The 22,477-nt window shown below is 40.3% G+C and overlaps 1 long non-coding RNA gene across 2 annotated transcripts; it reads right to left on the reverse strand.

The window, feature by feature from the left end:
* Positions 1–18,380: 18,380 nt before the first annotated feature.
* LOC120493103 (uncharacterized) lies at positions 18,381–21,877 on the reverse strand. Of its 2 annotated transcripts, XR_016145725.1 has the most exons (6): positions 21,782–21,869; positions 21,584–21,680; positions 21,374–21,445; positions 21,170–21,253; positions 20,805–20,919; positions 18,381–18,753 (listed from the first exon to the last, which is right to left on the reverse strand). It is a non-coding gene; the product is annotated as an uncharacterized LOC120493103 (long non-coding RNA). The 2 variants fall into 2 exon arrangements; XR_016145723.1 differs by having other exon boundaries at positions 21,584–21,877.
* Between the last annotated feature and the right edge of the window lie 600 nt (positions 21,878–22,477).

The raw sequence follows: 22,477 nt of genomic DNA on the forward strand, positions 1-22,477 counted from the left end.
TAAGGGGTACCACTGTCGTTTTTTTTTTTCGGGCCGAATTTTTGAGTTTCGATATCTCAGCTCTGGAAGGGGCTAGAACCTCCATTTTTGCACTCAGATCTAAGTCTCATGGCCCTCTATCAGAATTTGGGAAGATTGGAGAAACTTAATTTTTCGCCCAAAAAAAAAAACGTAAGGGGTACCACTGTCGTTTTTTTTTTCGGGCCGAATTTTTGAGTTTCGATATCTCAGCTCTGGAAGGGGCTAGAACCTCCATTTTTGCACTCAGGTCTAAGTCTCATGGCCCTCTATCAGAATTTGGGAAGATTGGAGAAACTTAATTTTTCACCCAAAAAAAAAAAACGTAAGGGGTACCACTGTCGTTTTTTTTTTCGGGCCGAATTTTTGAGTTTCGATATCTCAGCTCTGGAAGGGGCTAGAACCTCCATTTTTGCACTCAGATCTAAGTCTCATGGCCCTCTATCAGAATTTGGGAAGATTGGAGAAACTTAATTTTTCGCCCAAAAAAAAAAACGTAAGGGGTACCACTGTCGTTTTTTTTTCGGGCCGAATTTTTGAGTTTTGATATCTCAGCTCTGGAAGGGGCTAGAACCTCCATTTTTGCACTCAGGTCTAAGTCTCATGGCCCTCTATCAGAATTTGGGAAGATTGGAGAAACTTAATTTTTCACCCAAAAAAAAAAAACGTAAGGGGTACCACTGTCGTTTTTTTTTTCGGGCCGAATTTTTGAGTTTCGATATCTCAGCTCTGGAAGGGGCTAGAACCTCCATTTTTGCACTCAGGTCTAAGTCTCATGGTCCTCTATCAGAATTTGGGAAGATTGGAGAAACTTAATTTTTCGCCCAAAAAAAAAAAACGTAAGGGGTACCACTGTCGTTTTTTTTTTCGGGCCAAATTTTTGAGTTTCGATATCTCAGCTCTGGAAGGGGCTAGAACCTCCATTTTTGCACTCAGGTCTAAGTCTCATGGCCCTCTATCAGAATTTGGGAAGATTGGAGAAACTTAATTTTTCGCCCAAAAAAAAAACGTAAGGGGTACCACTGTCGTTTTTTTTTCGGGCCGAATTTTTGAGTTTCGATATCTCAGCTCTGGAAGGGGCTAGAACCTCCATTTTTGCACTCAGGTCTAAGTCTCATGGCCCTCTATCAGAATTTGGGAAGATTGGAGAAACTTAATTTTTCGCCCAAAAAAAAAAAACGTAAGGGGTACCACTGTCGTTTTTTTTTTCGGGCCGAATTTTTAGTTTCGCTATCTCAGCTCTGGAAGGGGCTAGAACCTCCATTTTTGCACTCAGGTCTAAGTCTCATGGCCCTCTATCAGAATTTGGGAAGATTGGAGAAACTTAATTTTTCGCCCAAAAAAAAAAAACGTAAGGGGTACCACTGTCGTTTTTTTTTCGGGCCGAATTTTTAAGTTTCGATATCTCAGCTCTGGAAGGGGCTAGAGCCTCCATTTTTGCACTCAGGTCTAAGTCTCATGGCCCTCTATCAGAATTTGGGAAGATTGGAGAAACTTAATTTTTAGCCCCAAAAAAAACGTAAGGGGTACCACTGTCGTTTTTTTTTCGGGCCGAATTTTTGAGTTTCGATATCTCAGCTCTGGACGGGGCTAGAACCTCCATTTTTGCACTCAGGTCTAAGTCTCATGGCCCTCTATCAGAATTTGGGAAGATTAAAGAAACTTAATTTTTCGCCCAAAAAAAAAACGTAAGGGGTACCACTGTCGTTTTTTTTTCGGGCCAAATTTTTGAGTTTCGATATCTCAGCTCTGGAAGGGACTAGAACCTCCATTTTTGCACTCAGGTCTAACTCTCATGGCCCTCTATCAGAATTTGGGAAGATTGGAGAAACTTAATTTTTCGCCCAAAAAAAAAAAAACGTAAGGGGTACCACTGTCGGTTTTTTTTTGGGCCGAATTTTTGAATTTCGATATCTCAGCTCTGGAAGGGGCTAGAGCCTCCATTTTTGCACTCAGGTCTAAGTCTCATGGCCCTCTATCAGAATTTGGGAAGATTGGAGAAACTTAATTTTTCGCCCAAAAAAAAAAACGTAAGGGGTACCACTGTCGTTTTTTTTTCGGGCCGAATTTTTGAGTTTCGATATATCAGCTCTGGAAGGGGCTAGAACCTCCATTTTTGCACTCAGGTCTAAGTCTCATGGCCCTCTATCAGAATTTGGGAAGATTGGAGAAACTTAATTTTTCGCCCAAAAAAAAAAACGTAAGGGGTACCACTGTCGTTTTTTTTTCGGGCCGAATTTTTGAGTTTCGATATCTCAGCTCTGGAAGGGGCTAGAACCTCCATTTTTGCACTCAGGTCTAAGTCTCATGGCCCTCTATCAGAATTTGGGAAGATTGGAGAAACTTAATTTTTCGCCCAAAAAAAAAACGTAAGGGGTACCACTGTCGTTTTTTTTTCGGGCCGAATATTTGAGTTTCGATATCTCAGCTCTGGAAGGGGCTAGAACCTCCATTTTTGCACTCAGGTCTAAGTCTCATGGCCCTCTATCCGAATTTGGGAAGATTGGAGAAACTTAATTTTTCGCCCAAAAAAAAAACGTAAGGGGTACCACTGTCGTTTTTTTTTTTCGGGCCGAATTTTTGAGTTTCGATATCTCAGCTCTGGAAGGGGCTAGAGCCTCCATTTTTGCACTCAGGTCTAAGTCTCATGGCCCTCTATCAGAATTTGGGAAGATTGGAGAAACTTAATTTTTCGCCCAAAAAAAAAAACGTAAGGGGTACCACTGTCGTTTTTTTTTTTCGGGCCGAATTTTTGAGTTTCGATATCTCAGCTCTGGAAGGGGCTAGAACCTCCATTTTTGCACTCAGGTCTAAGTCTCATGGCCCTCTATCAGAATTTGGGAAGATTGGAGAAACTAAATTTTTCGCCCCAAAAAAAAAACGTAAGGGGTACCACTGTCGTTTTTTTTTTCGGGCCGAATTTTTGAGTTTCGATATCTCAGCTCTGGAAGGGGCTAGAACCTCCATTTTTGCACTCAGGTCTAAGTCTCATGGCCCTCTATCAGAATTTGGGAAGATTGGAGAAACTTAATTTTTCGCCCAAAAAAAAAACGTAAGGGGTACCACTGTCGTTTTTTTTTCGGGCCGAATTTTTGAGTTTCGATATCTCAGCTCTGGAAGGGGCTAGAGCCTCCATTTTTGCACTCAGGTCTAAGTCTCATGGCCCTCTATCAGAATTTGGGAAGATTGGAGAAACTTAATTTTTCGCCCAAAAAAAAACGTAAGGGGTACCACTGTCGTTTTTTTTTTCGGGCCGAATTTTTGAGTTTCGATATCTCAGCTCTGGAAGGGACTAGAACCTCCATTTTTGCACTCAGGTCTAAGTCTCATGGCCCTCTATCAGAATTTGGGAAGATTGGAGAAACTTAATTTTTCACCCAAAAAAAAAACGTAAGGGGTACCACTGTCGTTTTTTTTTCGGGCCGAATTTTTGAGTTTCGATATCTCAGCTCTGGAAGGGGCTAGAACCTCCATTTTTGCACTCAGGTCTAAGTCTCATGGCCCTCTATCAGAATTTGGGAAGATTGGAGAAACTAAATTTTTCGCCCCAAAAAAAAAACGTAAGGGGTACCACTGTCGTTTTTTTTTCGGGCCGAATTTTTGAGTTTCGATATCTCAGCTCTGGAAGGGGCTAGAACCTCCATTTTTGCACTCAGGTCTAAGTCTCATGGCCCTCTATCAGAATTTGGGAAGATTGGAGAAACTTAATTTTTCGCCCAAAAAAAAAAAACGTAAGGGGTACCACTGTCGTTTTTTTTTCGGGCCGAATTTTTGAGTTTCGATATCTCAGCTCTGGAAGGGGCTAGAACCTCCATTTTTGCACTCAGGTCTAAGTCTCGTGGCCCTCTATCAGAATTTGGGAAGATTGGAGAAACTTTATTTTTCGCCCAAAAAAAAAAAACGTAAGGGGTACCACTGTCGTTTTTTTTTCGGGCCGAATTTTTGAGTTTCGATATCTCAGCTCTGGAAGGGGCTAGAGCCTCCATTTTTGCACTCAGGTCTAAGTCTCATGGCCCTCTATCAGAATTTGGGAAGATTGGAGAAACTTAATTTTTAGCCCAAAAAAAAACGTAAGGGGTACAACTGTCGTTTTTTTTTTCGGGCCGAATTTTTGAGTTTCGATATCTCAGCTCTGGAAGGGGCTAGAACCTCCATTTTTGCACTCAGGTCTAAGTCTCATGGCCCTCTATCAGAATTGGGGAAGATTGGAGAAACTTAATTTTTCGCCCAAAAAAAAAAACGTAAGGGGTACCACTGTCATTTTTTTTTCGGGCCGAATTTTTGAGTTTCGATATCTCAGCTCTGGAAGGGGCTAGAACCTCCATTTTTGCACTCAGGTCTAAGTCTCGTGGCCCTCTATCAGAATTTGGGAAGATTGGAGAAACTTTATTTTTCGCCCAAAAAAAAAAAAACGTAAGGGGTACCACTGTCGTTTTTTTTTCGGGCCGAATTTTTGAGTTTCGATATCTCAGCTCTGGAAGGGGCTAGAGCCTCCATTTTTGCACTCAGGTCTAAGTCTCATGGCCCTCTATCAGAATTTGGGAAGATTGGAGAAACTTAATTTTTAGCCCAAAAAAAAACGTAAGGGGTACAACTGTCGTTTTTTTTTTCGGGCCGAATTTTTGAGTTTCGATATCTCAGCTCTGGAAGGGGCTAGAACCTCCATTTTTGCACTCAGGTCTAAGTCTCATGGCCCTCTATCAGAATTGGGGAAGATTGGAGAAACTTAATTTTTCGCCCAAAATAAAAAAACGTAAGGGGTACCACTGTCATTTTTTTTTTCGGGCCAAATTTTTGAGTTTCGAAATCTCAGCTCTGGAAGGGGCTAGAACCTCCATTTTTGCACTCAGGTCTAAGTCTCATGGCCCTCTATCAGAATTTGGGAAGATTGGAGAAACTTAATTTTTCGCCCAAAAAAAAAAAAACGTAAGGGGTACCACTGTCGTTTTTTTTTCGGGCCGAATTTTTGAATTTCGATATCTCAGCTCTGGAAGGGGCTAGAGCCTCCATTTTTGCACTCAGGTCTAAGTCTCATGGCCCTCTATCAGAATTTGGGAAGATTGGAGAAACTTAATTTTTCGCCCAAAAAAAAAAACAACGTAAGGGGTACCACTGTCGTTTTTTTTTCGGGCCGAATTTTTGAGTTTCGCTATCTCAGCTCTGGAAGGGGCTAGAACCTCCATTTTTGCACTCAGGTCTAAGTCTCATGGCCCTCTATCAGAATTTGGGAAGATTGGAGAAACTTAATTTTTCGCCCAAAAAAAAAAAAACGTAAGGGGTACCACTGTCGTTTTTTTTTTCGGGCCGAATTTTTGAGTTTCGCTATCTCAGCTCTGGAAGGGGCTAGAACCTCCATTTTTGCACTCAGGTCTAAGTCTCATGGCCCTCTATCAGAATTTGGGAAGATTGGAGAAACTTAATTTTTCGCCCAAAAAAAAAAACGTAAGGGGTACCACTGTCGTTTTTTTTTTCGGGCCGAATTTTTGAGTTTCGATATCTCAGCTCTGGAAGGGGCTAGAACCTCCATTTTTGCACTCAGGTCTAAGTCTCATGGCCCTCTATCAGAATTTGGGAAGATTGGAGAAACTTAATTTTTCGCCCAAAAAAAAAACGTAAGGGGTACCACTGTCGTTTTTTTTTCGGGCCGAATTATTGAGTTTCGATATCTCAGCTCTGGAAGGGGCTAGAACCTCCATTTTTGCACTCAGGTCTAAGTCTCATGGCCCTCTATCAGAATTTGGGAAGATTGGAGAAACTTTATTTTTCGCCCAAAAAAAAAAAACGTAAGGGGTACCACTGTCGTTTTTTTTTCGGGCCGAATTTTTGAGTTTCGATATCTCAGCTCTGGAAGGGGCTAGAGCCTCCATTTTTGCACTCAGGTTTAAGTCTCATGGCCCTCTATCAGAATTTGGGAAGATTGGAGAAACTTAATTTTTAGCCCAAAAAAAAAACGTAAGGGGTACCACTATCGTTTTTTTTTCGGGCCGAATTTTTGAGTTTCGATATCTCAGCTCTGGAAGGGGCTAGAACCTCCATTTTTGCACTCAGGTCTAAGTCTCATGGCCCTCTATCAGAATTTGGGAAGATTGGAGAAACTTAATTTTTCGCCCCAAAAAAAAAAACGTAAGGGGTACCACTGTCGTTTTTTTTTTCGGGCCAAATTTTTGAGTTTCGAAATCTCAGCTCTGGAAGGGGCTAGAACCTCCATTTTTGCACTCAGGTCTAAGTCTCATGGCCCTCTATCAGAATTTGGGAAGATTGGAGAAACTTAATTTTTCGCCCAAAAAAAAAAAACGTAAGGGGTACCACTGTCGTTTTTTTTTCGGGCCGAATTTTTGAATTTCGATATCTCAGCTCTGGAAGGGGCTAGAGCCTCCATTTTTGCACTCAGGTCTAAGTCTCATGGCCCTCTATCAGAATTTGGGAAGATTGGAGAAACTTAATTTTTCGCCCAAAAAAAAAAAAACTTAAGGGGTACCACTGTCGTTTTTTTTTCGGGCCGAATTTTTGAGTTGCGATATCTCAGCTCTGGAAGGGGCTAGAACCTCCATTTTTGCACTCAGGTCTAAGTCTCATGGCCCTCTATCAGAATTTGGGAAGATTGGAGAAACTTAATTTTTCGCCCAAAAAAAAAACGTAAGGGGTACCACTGTCGTTTTTTTTCGGGCCGAATTTTTGAGTTTCGATATACCAGATCTGGAAGGGGCTAGAACCTCCATTTTTGCACTCAGGTCTAAGTCTCATGGCCCTCTATCCGAATTTGGGAAGATTGGAGAAACTTAATTTTTCGCCCAAAAAAAAAAACGTAAGGGGTACCACTGTCGTTTTTTTTTTTCGGGCAGAATTTTTGAGTTTCGATATCTCAGCTCTGGAAGGGGCTAGAACCTCCATTTTTGCACTCAGGTCTAAGTCTCATGGCCCTCTATCAGAATTTGGGAAGATTGGAGAAACTTAATTTTTCGCCCAAAAAAAAAACGTAAGGGGTACCACTGTCGTTTTTTTTTTCGGGCCGAATTTTTGAGTTTCGATATCTCAGCTCTGGAAGGGGCTAGAGCCTCCATTTTTGCACTCAGGTCTAAGTCTCATGGCCCTCTATCAGAATTTGGGAAGATTGGAGAAACGTAATTTTTCGCCCAAAAAAAAAACCGTAAGGGGTACCACTGTCGTTTTTTTTTCGGGCCGAATTTTTGAGTTTCGATATCTCAGCTCTGGAAGGGGCTAGAACCTCCATTTTTGCACTCAGGTCTAAGTCTCATGGTCCTCTATCAGAATTTGGGAAGATTGGAGAAACTTAATTTTTCGCCCCAAAAAAAAAACGTAAGGGGTACCACTGTCGTTTTTTTTTTCGGGCCGAATTTTTGAGTTTCGATATCTCAGCTCTGGAAGGGGCTAGAACCTCCATTTTTGCACTCAGGTCTAAGTCTCATGGCCCTCTATCAGAATTTGGGAAGATTGGAGAAACTTAATTTTTCGCCCAAAAAAAAAACCGTAAGGGGTACCACTGTCGTTTTTTTTTCGGGCCGAATTTTTGAGTTTCGATATCTCAGCTCTGGAAGGGGCTAGAGCCTCCATTTTTGCACTCAGGTCTAAGTCTCATGGCCCTCTATCAGAATTTGGGAAGATTGGAGAAACTTAATTTTTCGCCCAAAAAAAAAAAACCTTAGGGGGTACCACTGTCGTTTTTTTTTCGGGCCGAATTTTTGAGTTTTGATATCTCAGCTCTGGAAGGGGCTAGAACCTCCATTTTTGCACTCAGGTCTAAGTCTCATGGCCCTCTATCAGAATTTGGGAAGACTGGAGAAACTTAATTTTTCACCCAAAAAAAAAAAACGTAAGGGGTACCACTGTCGTTTTTTTTTTCGGGCCGAATTTTTGAGTTTCGATATCTCAGCTCTGGAAGGGGCTAGAACCTCCATTTTTGCACTCAGGTCTAAGTCTCATGGCCCTCTATCAGAATTTGGGAAGATTGGAGAAACTTAATTTTTCGCCCCAAAAAAAAAAACGTAAGGGGTACCACTGTCGTTTTTTTTTTTCGGGCCGAATTTTTGAGTTTCGATATCTCAGCTCTGGAAGGGGCTAGAACCTCCATTTTTGCACTCAGGTCTAAGTCTCATGGCCCTCTATCAGAATTTGGGAAGATTGGAGAAACTTAATTTTTCGCCCAAAAAAAAAAACGTAAGGGGTACCACTGTCGTTTTTTTTTCGGGCCGAATTTTTGAGTTTCGATATCTCAGCTCTGGAAGGGGCTAGAACCTCCATTTTTGCACTCAGGTCTAAGTCTTATGGCCCTCTATCAGAATTTGGGAAGATTGGAGAAACTTAATTTTTCGCCCAAAAAAAAAAACGTAAGGGGTACCACTGTCGTTTTTTTTTCGGGCCGAATTTTTGAGTTTCGATATCTCAGCTCTGGAAGGGGCTAGAACCTCCATTTTTGCACTCAGGTCTAAGTCTCATGGCCCTCTATCAGAATTTGGGAAGATTGGAGAAACTTTATTTTTCGCCCAAAAAAAAAAAACGTAAGGGGTACCACTGTCGTTTTTTTTTCGGGCCGAATTTTTGAGTTTCGATATCTCAGCTCTGGAAGGGGCTAGAGCCTCCATTTTTGCACTCAGGTCTAAGTCTCATGGCCCTCTATCAGAATTTGGGAAGATTGGAGAAACTTAATTTTTAGCCCAAAAAAAAAAACGTAAGGGGTACCACTGTCGTTTTTTTTTCGGGCCGAATTTTTGAGTTTCGATATCTCAGCTCTGGAAGGGGCTAGAACCTCCATTTTTGCACTCAGGTCTAAGTCTCATGGCCCTCTATCAGAATTTGGGAAGATTGGAGAAACTTAATTTTTCACCCCCCAAAAAAAACGTAAGGGGTACCACTGTCGTTTTTTTTTTCGGGCCGAATTTTTGAGTTTCGATATCTCAGCTCTGGAAGGGGCTAGAGCATCCATTTTTGCACTCAGGTCTAAGTCTCATGGCCCTCTATCAGAATTTGGGAAGATTGGAGAAACTTAATTTTTCGCCCAAAAAAAAAAAACGTAAGGGGTACCACTGTCGTTTTTTTTCGGGCCGAATTTTTGTGTTTCGATATCTCAGCTCTGGAAGGGGCTAGAGCCTCCATTTTTGCACTCAGGTCTAAGTCTCATGGCCCTCTATCAGAATTTGGGAAGATTGGAGAAACTTAATTTTTCGCCCAAAAAAAAAACGTAAGGGGTACCACTGTCGTTTTTTTTTTCAGGCCGAATTTTTGAGTTTCGATATCTCAGCTCTGGAAGGGGCTAGAGCCTCCATTTTTGCACTCAGGTCTAAGTCTCATGGCCCTCTATCAGAATTTGGGAAGATTGGAGAAACTTAATTTTTCGCCCAAAAAAAAAACGTAAGGGGTACCACTGTCGTTTTTTTTTCGGGCCGAATTTTTGAGTTTCGATATCTCAGCTCTGGAAGGGGCTAGAACCTCCATTTTTGCACTCAGGTCTAAGTCTCATGGCCCTCTATCAGAATTTGGGAAGATTGGAGAAACTTTATTTTTCGCCCAAAAAAAAAAAACGTAAGGGGTACCACTGTCGTTTTTTTTTCGGGCCGAATTTTTGAGTTTCGATATCTCAGCTCTGGAAGGGGCTAGAGCCTCCATTTTTGCACTCAGGTCTAAGTCTCATGGCCCTCTATCAGAATTTGGGAAGATTGGAGAAACTTAATTTTTAGCCCAAAAAAAAAAACGTAAGGGGTACCACTGTCGTTTTTTTTTCGGGCCGAATTTTTGAGTTTCGATATCTCAGCTCTGGAAGGGGCTAGAACCTCCATTTTTGCACTCAGGTCTAAGTCTCATGGCCCTCTATCAGAATTTGGGAAGATTGGAGAAACTTAATTTTTCACCCCCCAAAAAAAACGTAAGGGGTACCACTGTCGTTTTTTTTTTCGGGCCGAATTTTTGAGTTTCGATATCTCAGCTCTGGAAGGGGCTAGAGCATCCATTTTTGCACTCAGGTCTAAGTCTCATGGCCCTCTATCAGAATTTGGGAAGATTGGAGAAACTTAATTTTTCGCCCAAAAAAAAAAAACGTAAGGGGTACCACTGTCGTTTTTTTTCGGGCCGAATTTTTGTGTTTCGATATCTCAGCTCTGGAAGGGGCTAGAGCCTCCATTTTTGCACTCAGGTCTAAGTCTCATGGCCCTCTATCAGAATTTGGGAAGATTGGAGAAACTTAATTTTTCGCCCAAAAAAAAAACGTAAGGGGTACCACTGTCGTTTTTTTTTTCAGGCCGAATTTTTGAGTTTCGATATCTCAGCTCTGGAAGGGGCTAGAGCCTCCATTTTTGCACTCAGGTCTAAGTCTCATGGCCCTCTATCAGAATCCAGAGTTTTGGGAAGATTGGAGAAACTTAATTTTTCGCCCCAAAAAAAAAAAACGTAAGGGGTACCACTGTCGGTTTTTTTTCGGGCCGAATTTTTGAGTTTCGATATCTCAGCTCTGGAAGGGGCTAGAGCCTCCATTTTTGCACTCAGGTCTAAGTCTCATGGCCCTCTATCAGAATCCAGAGTTTTGGGAAGATTGGAGAAACTTAATTTTTCGCCCGAAATAAAAAAACGACAGGGGTACCACTGTCGTTTTTTTGGGGGGGTCGAAAATTTGAGTTTCTCTTATCTTCTTGAAACTCTGGATTCTGATAGAGGGCCATGGGACTTAGACCTGAGTGCCAAAATGGAGGCTCTAGACCCTTCCAGAGCTGAGATATTGAGATCCCACGTAGCATTTATGCCAATGAAAGCTTTAGCATAAGTTCTGCCAGGAAGACTTAATTACCGCGTCACGTGTTACCTTCAGGTTATCCAATCACGTTCTTATTCTGGTCGTATAAAAGATCAGTACTTACACATGTTTGAGTTTGCAGATGCTGACGCGACAACAACCTCCCCACCACCACCAGGATGGTCCCGTCTATACTTTCCTGGGGGGGTCGGCTGCGCCCCTGCCTTCGTCTTCAGGCAGGAAATGCTGATCCGCTACCCTCGGATTACGATCTATGGACGGGGCCTACGCCAAAGAAGTTTGCAAATAATTGCCTGCTGGGCTGTCAATAAATGGATGCTTTGTTAAATCATTTTATCTCCCGAGTCTTTCTGGTAGAATTATAAATATCTCAATATCTCAGTGGTACCCCTGTCGTTTTTTTTTTGGGGTCGAAATGTTGAGTTTCTCTGATCATCTTGAAACTCTGGATTCTGATAGAGGGCCATGGGACTTAGACCTGAGTGCAAAAATTGAGGCTCTAGACCCTTCCAGCGCTGAGACAGAGATCCCACGTAGCATTTATGCCATTATAAATATCTCAATATCTCAGCTCTGGAAGGGTCTAGAGCCTCCATTTTTGCACTCAGGTCTAAGTCCCATCGCCCTCTATCAGAATCCAGAGTTTCAAGAAGATTGGAGAAACTTATTTTTTCGCACCAAAAAAAAAAAAAAAAACGACAGGGGTACCACTTTCATTTTTTTTTTGTGTGTCGAAATTTTGAGTTTCTCCAATCTTCTTGAAACTCTGGATTCTGATAGAAGGCCATGGGACTTAGACCTGAGTGCCAAAATGGAGGCTCTCATACCCCCCTGTCCCATCGAGAAAAGTGTGAGCTCGATGAAGCAAGTAGAGGACAGCATCCTCCACCCCCATGTTTGCTCGATAAGCAAACTGCAGGGGGTCAAGTGCGCACTGAAGTTGAGGGCCCAGCAACCGGAGGAGGAGCCTTTCGGGGGTCTTCATAATCACAGACGTCAAGGCCACTGGTCTGTAATCCTTGACCCCCAGAAGGTCTCCCACCATTAGGCACTGGCACAATGCAGGATGTCTTCCACTGCTTCGGCACCTGACTCTTCTGAAGACTCCAATTAAAGAGTGTATGCAAAGAGCTGAGATATTGAGATATTTATAATGGCATAAATGCTACGTGGGATCTCAATAACTCACCTCTGGAAGGGTATAGAGCCTCCATTTTTGCACTCAGGTCTAAGTCCCATGGACCTCTATCAGAATCCAGAGTTTCAAGAAGATCATGAGATCATGAAAAGAAAAAAAAAACAAAACAAAAACGACTGTGCCCCCTGTTTTTTTTGTTGTTGTTTGTTTGTTTTTTGTTTTGGTGGGAAAAAATAAGTTTCTCCAATCTTCTTGAAATGTGGTCTGTGAGGGTCAGCCGATCATCAAAGATCACTCCAAGTTTTCTGACTGACCTTGATGGGGTGATTGAGGAAAAATCTAGCTGGATAGTGAAGTTGTGCTGTGGAGACGGATTAGCAGGGAGGACAAGAAGCTCAGTCGTAGCCAGTCTGAGCTGCAGGTGATGTTCCTTCATCCATGCCGAGATATCAGCCAGAGAGCTTGAGATTCGTGTGGGTACTGTGGGATCATCTGGTTGAAATGAGAGGTGGAGCTGGGTGTCATCGGCATAGCAATGGTTAGAGAAACCATGTACCTCTATGATTGGTCCCAGTGATGTGTTGTAAATAGAGAAGAGGAGCGGTCCAACAACAGAACCCTGGGGAACTCCTGTGGTCAGTTGATGTGCTTTGGATACCTCGCCTCTCCATGCGACCCTGAAGGAACTACCTGTAGGTAAGACTCAAACCAGTGGAGGGAAGATCCAGTGATGCCTAGTGATGAGAGGTTGGACAGAAGGATATGATGATTGCCAGTGTCGAATGCAGCAGACAGATCCAGGAGGATAAGAACTGATGATTTGTAAGCAGCTTCAGTGATCCTCAAGGCTTCGGTGACCGACAGCAATCCAGTCTCGGTTGAATGCCCTTTCTTGAAGCCTGCCCCGTCTTCTTTGTTTTTAAAAAAAAAAAAAAAAAATTAAGCTTATTCTGAGTATTTTGTTAGTATTGAGTTAGTATTGGGCTGGCATTTGACAAAGTACTTTTCAAATGAATTAATTTTTAGGTGAAATATTCCTTTTGTCACTCTAACTTAGAGCAGGAGTGTCCTAAAGAGTTTAGCTCCAACCTTAATTAAAATCACCTGAACCAGATAATTAAGGTCCTTTTACACCTAATAGAAGCTTCCAAGCAGGTGTGTGGAGGCAGAGCTAAACTCTGCAGGACAGCGGTCCACCAAAAGTGATAACCGCAACAGATGTCTTCATGTTCTTTCCCACTATAATTTTAGAACTTAATTTGTTGATCCTGGAATAACATTTCTGTCCGAATATTCAACACAGTCACATGAAAGTGCGTATCTATACCACGATTGTCACTTCTCGTGGCATTTATACGCCAAAATAGTTTTTTGCGTGCATATGCTATGCACTGAAAACCCCCTGGGTAGGTTTAGGGGGAAGGGGGGTGGGGAGTTCATACTTATTATACGCCAAAAAGTGCGTATCATGCACGCCAAAAACGCGTACCATATACACGAAAAACTAGTTTTGGCGTATAAATGGCACGAGAAATGACATCTGTGCTATAGATACAAACTTTCATGAGATCGGGCTCGAATATTTTGGCCTAACCACATAGCTACCCCTAAACCTAACCCTACCCATAAATTATCTAAAAATCAGAGGGCAATGATAGTTGAATAACATTGATAGAAGCACCTAACCCTGGTTGAAAGCCTAAACTTGACATAAACTGTAAAACGTGTCCCTCGAATCTGGTCAGTTGATTGGAATGTTGTTCCAGGATCAACAAAGATATTTATCCAGGAACATGTTGTACTTTGTGAAATCACGTCCACCATTTTTCCCCTGCTAGAACTACCAGTTCTCTTCTGAAACACTGCTAAATAGAAACTAACAGTATGTTTACTCATATGTATGCTTCACCTTTTGGTTGCAGTTTAGGTTGATGTATTCATTTTGACATGTTTTTTTTTTTTTCCTTATTCATAATTCATTGGATTGTGAAAATCTCTGTTGGTGTCATGACACGAAAAGCGACACAGATTCATTTATGCATTAAGCCGATGCCTATTAATTATGCATTTCCATCTGTTATGACCTAGGTGATTCGTCAGTGAACAATAAACCGTTATAGTCTTATCATATGGAGCCCAACCTTTTCCAAACATCAGACATAGGAATTGCTGTCTAAGAGACATACAGACACCAAACCCTTTGTATATAAAACATACAACTGTAAATGACTGGGGATAGATTGTTTAAAAGTCCATTTATCATTATCATTGTGTCGCAAATATTGTGTTTTTGTTTTGTTTTTAAATGTGTCCAATAATGTGCGTCAGATCTGTTCCTACCAGAAGGGAAATCAATGATAAATGCAAATAATAATAAAAAAGCTATTGAATGGACATTTTATTTGTGATTGTTAAGGATAAAATGGTGATTACAGAGATTGATGATTATATACAAAGCCATCGTTTAAAAAATTTAAAAGGTGGAAACAACAAAGGATTAGAATTTTGGGCTTTCTGCTCCTTTGAAAAGATAATTTGCTAATGCTAATGATATTTGATAATGAAAAATAAATAAAATGACCTGGGATCAAAAATGTGGATCAGTATGTCCTATGACTAGTAATTAACTAACTAAGTAATTCAAATAAGCTGCATAGCCTACTTAGTTCACGTCTGGAAATCCCATAAATGAACCATAACCTTAAACAATGCTAAATTTTTACATACTGTTTGAAGGATTGGCTTTGCAAACATCGTACAATCCTTCAAACCAAAGGAGCTGTGTACATATTGAATAATGCTAATTATTATGGCTGTCATCAATTCCTTAACCTCCATTAGTATACAACCTTTTGTTGATCAGTGACCTTTTACTTTGCTTCATTATCAGGATCATTGCACAACTCATTGGCCTGTATATTATTCATAACAAAAAGGAAAGCGAAATTATAGCTTTTTGTTTTTATTAAAAAAAGGAGAGATTAAACATAATCGTAGGTCATAATACTTTTATTGCAATTTTGGATAGTCACATACTTTTCAGTATATACTCAATTGTTAGTTTGTAGAATCAGGTGTTCCCATCACTGATGCCTCATTAGGGCTATATTGTATATAATATAGTCTTATTATTCATTAGTTAACTTTGCTGACCTCTTGCATTTTATATAGCTAAGCTACAGAACCTAACTTGCATGTTAGCTACAGCAAAACTATGTATGTCACTAGCTAACAACTTCAATTTCTGATAAAAAGAAAACATTAAGATGTTATTCCATTTTAGAAAGGTACGTTAACCTATTGAATGTACTGTATGAGGATAAATAAAACTAATCATATAATTTGTGTTCCTGTCTTTAGACATATTTATATGAAAATAATATCTAACTCCCCTCAAATGGAAATCCTTAAAGGTGCCATCTGTAAAAATTTAGGTTAAAATATCCCAAAAATGAGCTACACGCATCAAAAGAATGAGAAGAAATAAGGTGGATGATGTCATTAAAAAAATGACAAGTTATAATGCTGCCGAGATATTAACCTGAATTAGCATGCTAAATTACTAGCCCCGACCCGGCAGTTTAGTTTAGTTTAGTTTAGAATTAGCATGCTAAATTACTAGCCCCGGCCCGGCAGGTGTCGTAATACCAGTTTCGGCCATGGGAGGCGGTATGCGGGCAGACAACATTACCACCAGCCAAACTGCAATAGACGAGTAAGTCGCGCGGCTTGTGTACTTGAACCTGATGTCAGTCGTGTGGAAAATACAGCCCACTACTACATTTCAGTTCAGGGAAGAGTTAAAAAAAATGATTGGTCGATATTATGCATGAGGAATAGAATTTGGTAAGTTGTAACATACTTTCAACAGTGTTCGTGTTCTTTTACCATTAGCTATAGAGATGATCGGTTCACGTGCGTCAGGGATCTGTCGTGTAAAGCGCCAAAACTGTATTTATTGTTTGAATTGCGTAATAAAATGAACAGAATCTGAGAGCTGACATCGGTCTCCGTGTCCTTTTCTGTGCACGACAAAATTGATGTGTGGCGTGAGAGTGTGTGAAAAGTGTTGTGAGAGTTGGCAGCTCTAAAAAGACGCTAGCTTGGTCCACATCAGGGAATGCTGTCTGTCAAATTAATTAAAACTAATGATAAAAATGTAATATGAACAAAACGAATACCATAAAACTAGAAATAATAGCCTGGGCTTTCATTTTCCCATATCGTCGAAATGCACAGACTTGTCTATGAGACGGCCTTTATAATTTAGTATTGAGATGTTGTTCATTTAGTCTCTAATCTCTGAAAATCTCCAAATGCTCCACGTGAATCTGCGCCCTTCCAACCTTTTACTATCGTGTCAATTGATTTGATTAATATGCGCGAGGGAGACAGAGCAACACAGCGCTCGCCCGTGTTGTTTTAAGACATGAGAGTGCACGCGGCCGCGGAGGTATTTCTGAAGGTATGCTGCCCCCATCTGGTATGGAATATGGTGTATGATTTGATTTTAAATGCCAGAGGGCACCTTTAAACATATGGTTTTGTATATTTAAACATTTGTTCAATTTATTGTCAAGAACGAAAGACGCAAGCAAGTGCAAGTGAAATTCAGTTTATAAATTGAAGACGTTGAAAAGTCCGGATGTGACAGGCTAGCGGCGCAGGGACTCCAATGGTCAGATAAATCCGGTGAGAGAAGTTATGATGAGTGCTGAACAAACACAACAAATCCAGATCATCCACAAGAACAGGAACAGGAACAATGAGGACCGCAGAGGGATCAACACAACCGCACACCACAAAACAACAATCTGACAAAGATGAGAAAGTGGTGAGTATTTGAAGGGTGATGAGATGAGTTGCAGCGGGTGGAGAGAAGTGATTGGAGCTGATAGCTCAATCAACATAAAGAGTTGGCACGCCCACACACATCCACACACACACACACACACATACACAACAAGGGACGAGACGAGGAAGAGACATAGGATTTATAAACCGTGACAGTTATACCAATTTCTCTGTTTTGTCCCATCACAGGACACATTTCTTGAATCACAGGAACTACTTCTTTTCAGGCTTGAGTCCTTACAGGTAGATCCTTACTCTTAACCCGAATTAGTTGACTTTACTCGCAAATCGCGTGGAAACCCGTTGCCTTAAACCACTTTAGTTTTTACACAAGCTGAAACTAAACATGTTAAGTTGTACTAACATGGAACCCTAACCTTTTACACAAGCTGAAACTAAACATGTTGAGTTGTATTAACATATGTATTAACATTTTCAGATTAATTATATGTTAATTCGATTAAGATCCATTCAAGAAATGGATCTCACAATCTTCTCAACCTTATAGGAGTCAAATATTACACCATCCTGGTGTTGATAGAACACCTTTTTACAAATAAAAACACTTGTATAGGATAGGAGTTACCAGATTTTCTAATTTGGGTTCTGCATTACCTACTTTAAAGAACTGTAAAATAAACTGACAAATCATTTAATCTGAAAAGAATAAATTCACTTCGAAATAAACACATCACTGTATATTACTCTGTATATTAATCTATTTTTTAACTTTACAATGAATACATAATTCTACTATGATCCCAGACTAAGGTTGAAATAAAGTTTAAAGACAAAATGCAAACAGTTGTTTTAACAAACTCATTTTTTTATTAAAGGGTTAGTTCACCCAAAAATGAAAATTCTGTCAGTATTTACTCACCCTCATGTTGTTCCAACCCCGTAAGACCTTCGTTCATCTTCGGAACACAAATTAAGATATTTAAGATATTAAGATCGCTCCTGCATACAGTCCATAGGCTTCTTGAGGGACTGGCTCTTGCTGTCCTCGAAAAGTCATTAAAGACATCGTTAAAATAGTCCAAGTGACTACAGGGGCTCAATCTTAAGTTTATCAAACGACGAGAACACTTTTGTGCGCAAAAAAACAACAAAAATAACGACTTTATTTCAACTATTCGTTTATTTCTCCCTCTGCGCGAGTCAGATTACTAGTTTAATAGCGTAAGCTTCTGTTATTGTACGTCACACGCATCACACACACATGACCAGTGTCGGCCAATAGTGAGCCTACGTGTGACGTAGCTCTACGCAATCACACTACGTTAACTGACTTACAGGCTCATGGAGAAGGAAGTGAATAGTTGAAATAAAGTCGTTATTTTTGTTGTTTTTTTGCGCACAAAAGTGTTCTCGTCGTTTGATAAACTTAAGATTGAGCCCCTGTAGTCACTTGGACTATTTTAACGATGTCTTTAATGACTTTTCGGGGACAGCAAGAGCCAGTCCCTCAAGAAGCCTATGGACTGTATGCAGGAGCGATCTTAAGATCTTAAATATCATAATTTGTGTTCCGAAGATGAACGAAGGTCTTACGGGGTTGGAACAACGTGAGGGTGAGTAAATACTGACAGAATTTTCATTTTTGGGTGAACTAACCCTTTAACAAACAAGTCCCTTTACATCATAGGTTAACTTTTAAAATAAATGAAAGCACAATATAGGAATTTCTGTCATCGGAATTGTATGAAAGTTGCTTATCAAATGGTCTGTAATAGTTCAAGTCCTGTACATGTCAGTGAATGTAAGTCCTGTCAGTTAAGTTGATTCAGTACCTTTGACTTTGCAACAGTGCAGCAGTGCTCGAGTCAACAACGTTCAGCAGATGAAAATCAGTTGCAGGATATGAGTGGATCAGTTGTGTCCAGTTGCCAACAGTAAAGTTCAGTGCATGCATGGTAGTTTCACAGAGCAGGAAAGACTGTGCAGATCCAACTTTCTCGAAAAATCCTGGAGTACTGGTTCCCTAGACAACACAAAGCCAGACCAATTACAATCAATACCATTTGTGTTTTATAAATACAGCAAGTTTATGGTGTAAAAAGTTCAATCATCTGAGACTTTCATGACTCAAACAAGAAACTACTTTGGTTAGATTAAGACTTGAATTTACTGATTTCCAAGTGAATCAAATATTTAATTCATCCAAAAAATTAAATTCTGTCATTAATTATTCTGTCATTATTATTATCCTCATGTTGTTCTAAATCAGTAAGAGTTTGTTCATCTTTGGAACACTTAATTTTAATGAAATACAAGAGATTTCTGTCCCTTATTAGCCTATTCAACTACCACTTCCAAAGCCACGGAAAGGTAAAAAGGAAATCATAAGTAATCCATGTAACTACATGTGACCTTTTTTTACGACAATTTTAACTCAAATTTATTTACAAAATATTAATCTTCAATGCACATTCACGCAACAACATCTGCTCTTGCATCAACAACATGCACGAGTTGTAAAGTTCTCCTGAACGCATTTTGGAAATATTTTAATATTTAATAGTTGGAAATATAATTCATATTTTATAAATTAAGCAAACACAGCACTTGAGAAGTTTAATAAAGTGTATGTTAAACCAATGGAGTCGCATGGAGTACTTTAATGATGTACCTTTATATCTTTCTGGGGCTTGAAAGTGGTGGTTGCATAGACTGTCAATGGAGGGACAGGAAGATCTCAGATTTAATTAAAACATCTTAATTTACACTCACCGGCCACTTTATTAGGTACCCCATGCTAGTAACGGGTTGGACCCCCTTTTGCCTTCAGAACTGCCTCAATTCTTCGTGGCATAGATTTAACAAGGTGCTGGAAGCATTCCTCAGGGAGTTTGGTCCATATTGACATGATGGCATCACACAGTTGCCGCAGGTTTGTCGGCTGCACATCCATGATGCGAATCTCCCGTTCCACCACATCCCAAAGATGCTCTATTGGATTGAGATCTGGTGACTGTGGAGGCCATTTGAGTACAGCGAACTCATTGTCATGTTCAAGAAACCAGTCTGAGATGATTCCAGCTTTATGACATGGCGCATTATCCTGCTGAAAGTAGCCATCAGAAGTTGGGTACATTGTGGTCATAAAGGGATGGACATGGTCAGCAACAATACTCAGGTAGGCTGTGGCGTTGCAACGATGCTCAATTGGTACCAAGAGGCCCAAAGAGTGCCAAGAAAATATTCCCCACACCATGACACCACCACCACCAGCCTGAACCGTTGATACAAGGCAGGATGGATCCATGCTTTCATGTTGTAGACGCCAAATTCTGACCCTACCATCCGAATGTCGCAGCAGAAATCGAGACTCATCAGACCAGGCAACGTTTTTCCAATCTTCTATTGTCCAATTTCGATGAGCTTGTGCAAATTGTAGCCTCAGTTTCCTGTTCTTAGCTGAAAGGAGTGGCACCCGGTGTGGTCTTCTGCTGCTGTAGCCCATCTGCCTCAAAGTTCGACGTACTGTGCGTTCAGAGATGCTCTTCTGCCCACCTTGGTTGTAACGGGTGGTTATTTGAGTCACTGTTGCCCTTCTATCAGCTCGAACCAGTCTGGCCATTCTCCTCTGACCTCTGGCATCAACAAGGCATTTCCGCCCACAGAACTGCCGCTCACTGGATGTTTTTTCTTTTTCGGACCATTCTCTGTAAACCCTAGAGATGGTTGTGCGTGAAAATCCCAGTAGATTAGCAGTTTCTGAAATACTCAGACCAGCCCTTCTGGCACCAACAATCATGCCACGTTCAAAGTCACTCAAATCACCTTTCTTCCCCATACTGATGCTCGGTTTGAACTGCAGGAGATTGTCTTGACCATGTCTACATGCCTAAATGCACTGAGTTGCCGCCATGTGATTGGCTGCTTAGAAATTAAGTGTTAACGAGCAGTTGGACAGGTGTACCTAATAAAGTGGCCGGTGAGTGTATGTTGTGAAGATGAAAATCTTACATGTTTGGAACGACATGAGGTTGAGTAATTAATGACAGAATTTCTATTTGTGGGTGAACTAACCCTTTAAATAAATAAATAAATAAATAGTCAGCCGCCGGAAGAATCTTCGTTCCCTTGTTGAGGCTTTGTGATCTTCAGGGCAGGTGATGGGCAGAGATTTCCCAATCAGTGGGGTCTAAAATTACACAGGAAGAAAACATCTACCTGTCAAATCATGACAACAATTGGTTTGAAAACTCATTTTAAGTATATATATACAGTATATACAGTATATATATATATATATATATATATATATATATATACACACACACACACACACACACAAATTGGACGAATTCAAAATAAGTGTTATGAAATACAGAATATCTAGTTCACAAATTGCTAGTTATCCATTCTCTCATATGTTATCTGTAAAATCTTACCATCACCAGGTTCTAGTCTGTTCAGTTTTTTTTTTAACACCAAGCTTGGTACCCTTAGCCACTTGGTGCATCATAGAAATGCTCCTAGCAAACACGAATAGCGAAATCAATACATTTAAACATGAAAACATATCCAAACATCAACCAAAAGTTAATCTAATAAGTAGATTTTGCATAAATATTTAATCTGAAAGAATTACTTACACATTCTAAGAAAATAGGTCCTCCAAATAAGGAAATAAAGTGCATTGTTGGTCCGCAGTTTGTGGAGTTGTTCTGTTTGACAAACGAGAGTAAAAGATAGTTTGATGATAAATACATACTTCATAATTTGCATATCACAAATATTGTCATTAAACAATATAACATTATAAAACACGTATTGTAAATGAGTTAAAACACTTAACAACTTACTCGGTGTTTTCACTGTTAAAAGCAAACTCCTCGTCTGCACTGTATCATGATGAGTCAAAGAAGATGTAACGTTAGCTGCTAACGCTAGCGTTAGGACCTATGTGAGAAAGATTGAGGCGCGCAAATCACATAAATATCGTTACAAAACAATATAATGCCATGCAATACATGTTGGAAATTAGGTTAAAAAACACTTACTTTCGGTGTTTTCCCTGTTAAATGGTTAGTTCACCCAAAAATGAAAATTAAGTCATTAATTACTCAAATCACCATTAATTACTCACATCTGCTGTACCAACCCCGTAAGACCTTCGTTCGTCTTCGGAACACAAATGAAGATATTTTTGATTAAATTTGAGAGCTGTATAACTACCACATTGGCTCCTAAGGGACTGCCTCTTGACGGCCCAGAAAGTCAATGAAGAAAATGTTTAAATATCCCAAGTGACTACCGTGGCTCAACTATATGTTTATCAAGCGACGCGAATACTTTTTGTGCGAAAAAACAAACAAAAATAACGAGTTTATTCGACTATTTCTTTTCTTCCTTGTAGGCTAGAAACGAGACTTCCTTAGATTTCCACGACGCATGCGCGAGAATTGCGATCTGCTTACACTACTTCAGATCGCAATTCTCGCGCATGCGTTGTGGAAATCTAAGTATTCGCATCGCTTGATAAACATATAGTTGAGCCACTGTAGTCACTTGGGATATTTAAACATTTTCTTCATTGACTTTCTGGGCCGTCAAGAGGCAGTCCCTTAGGCAGCCAATGTGGTAGTTATACAGCTCTCAAATTTAATCAAAAATATCTTCATTTGTGTTCCGAAGACGAACGAAGGTCTTACGGGGTTGGTACAGCATGGGGGTGAGTAATTAATGACTTAATTTTC

The sequence above is a fragment of the Pimephales promelas genome, chromosome 2, assembly GCF_988280905.1.
Source record: "Pimephales promelas chromosome 2, fPimPro1.hap1.1, whole genome shotgun sequence".
Taxonomy (NCBI): Eukaryota; Metazoa; Chordata; class Actinopteri; order Cypriniformes; family Leuciscidae; genus Pimephales; species Pimephales promelas.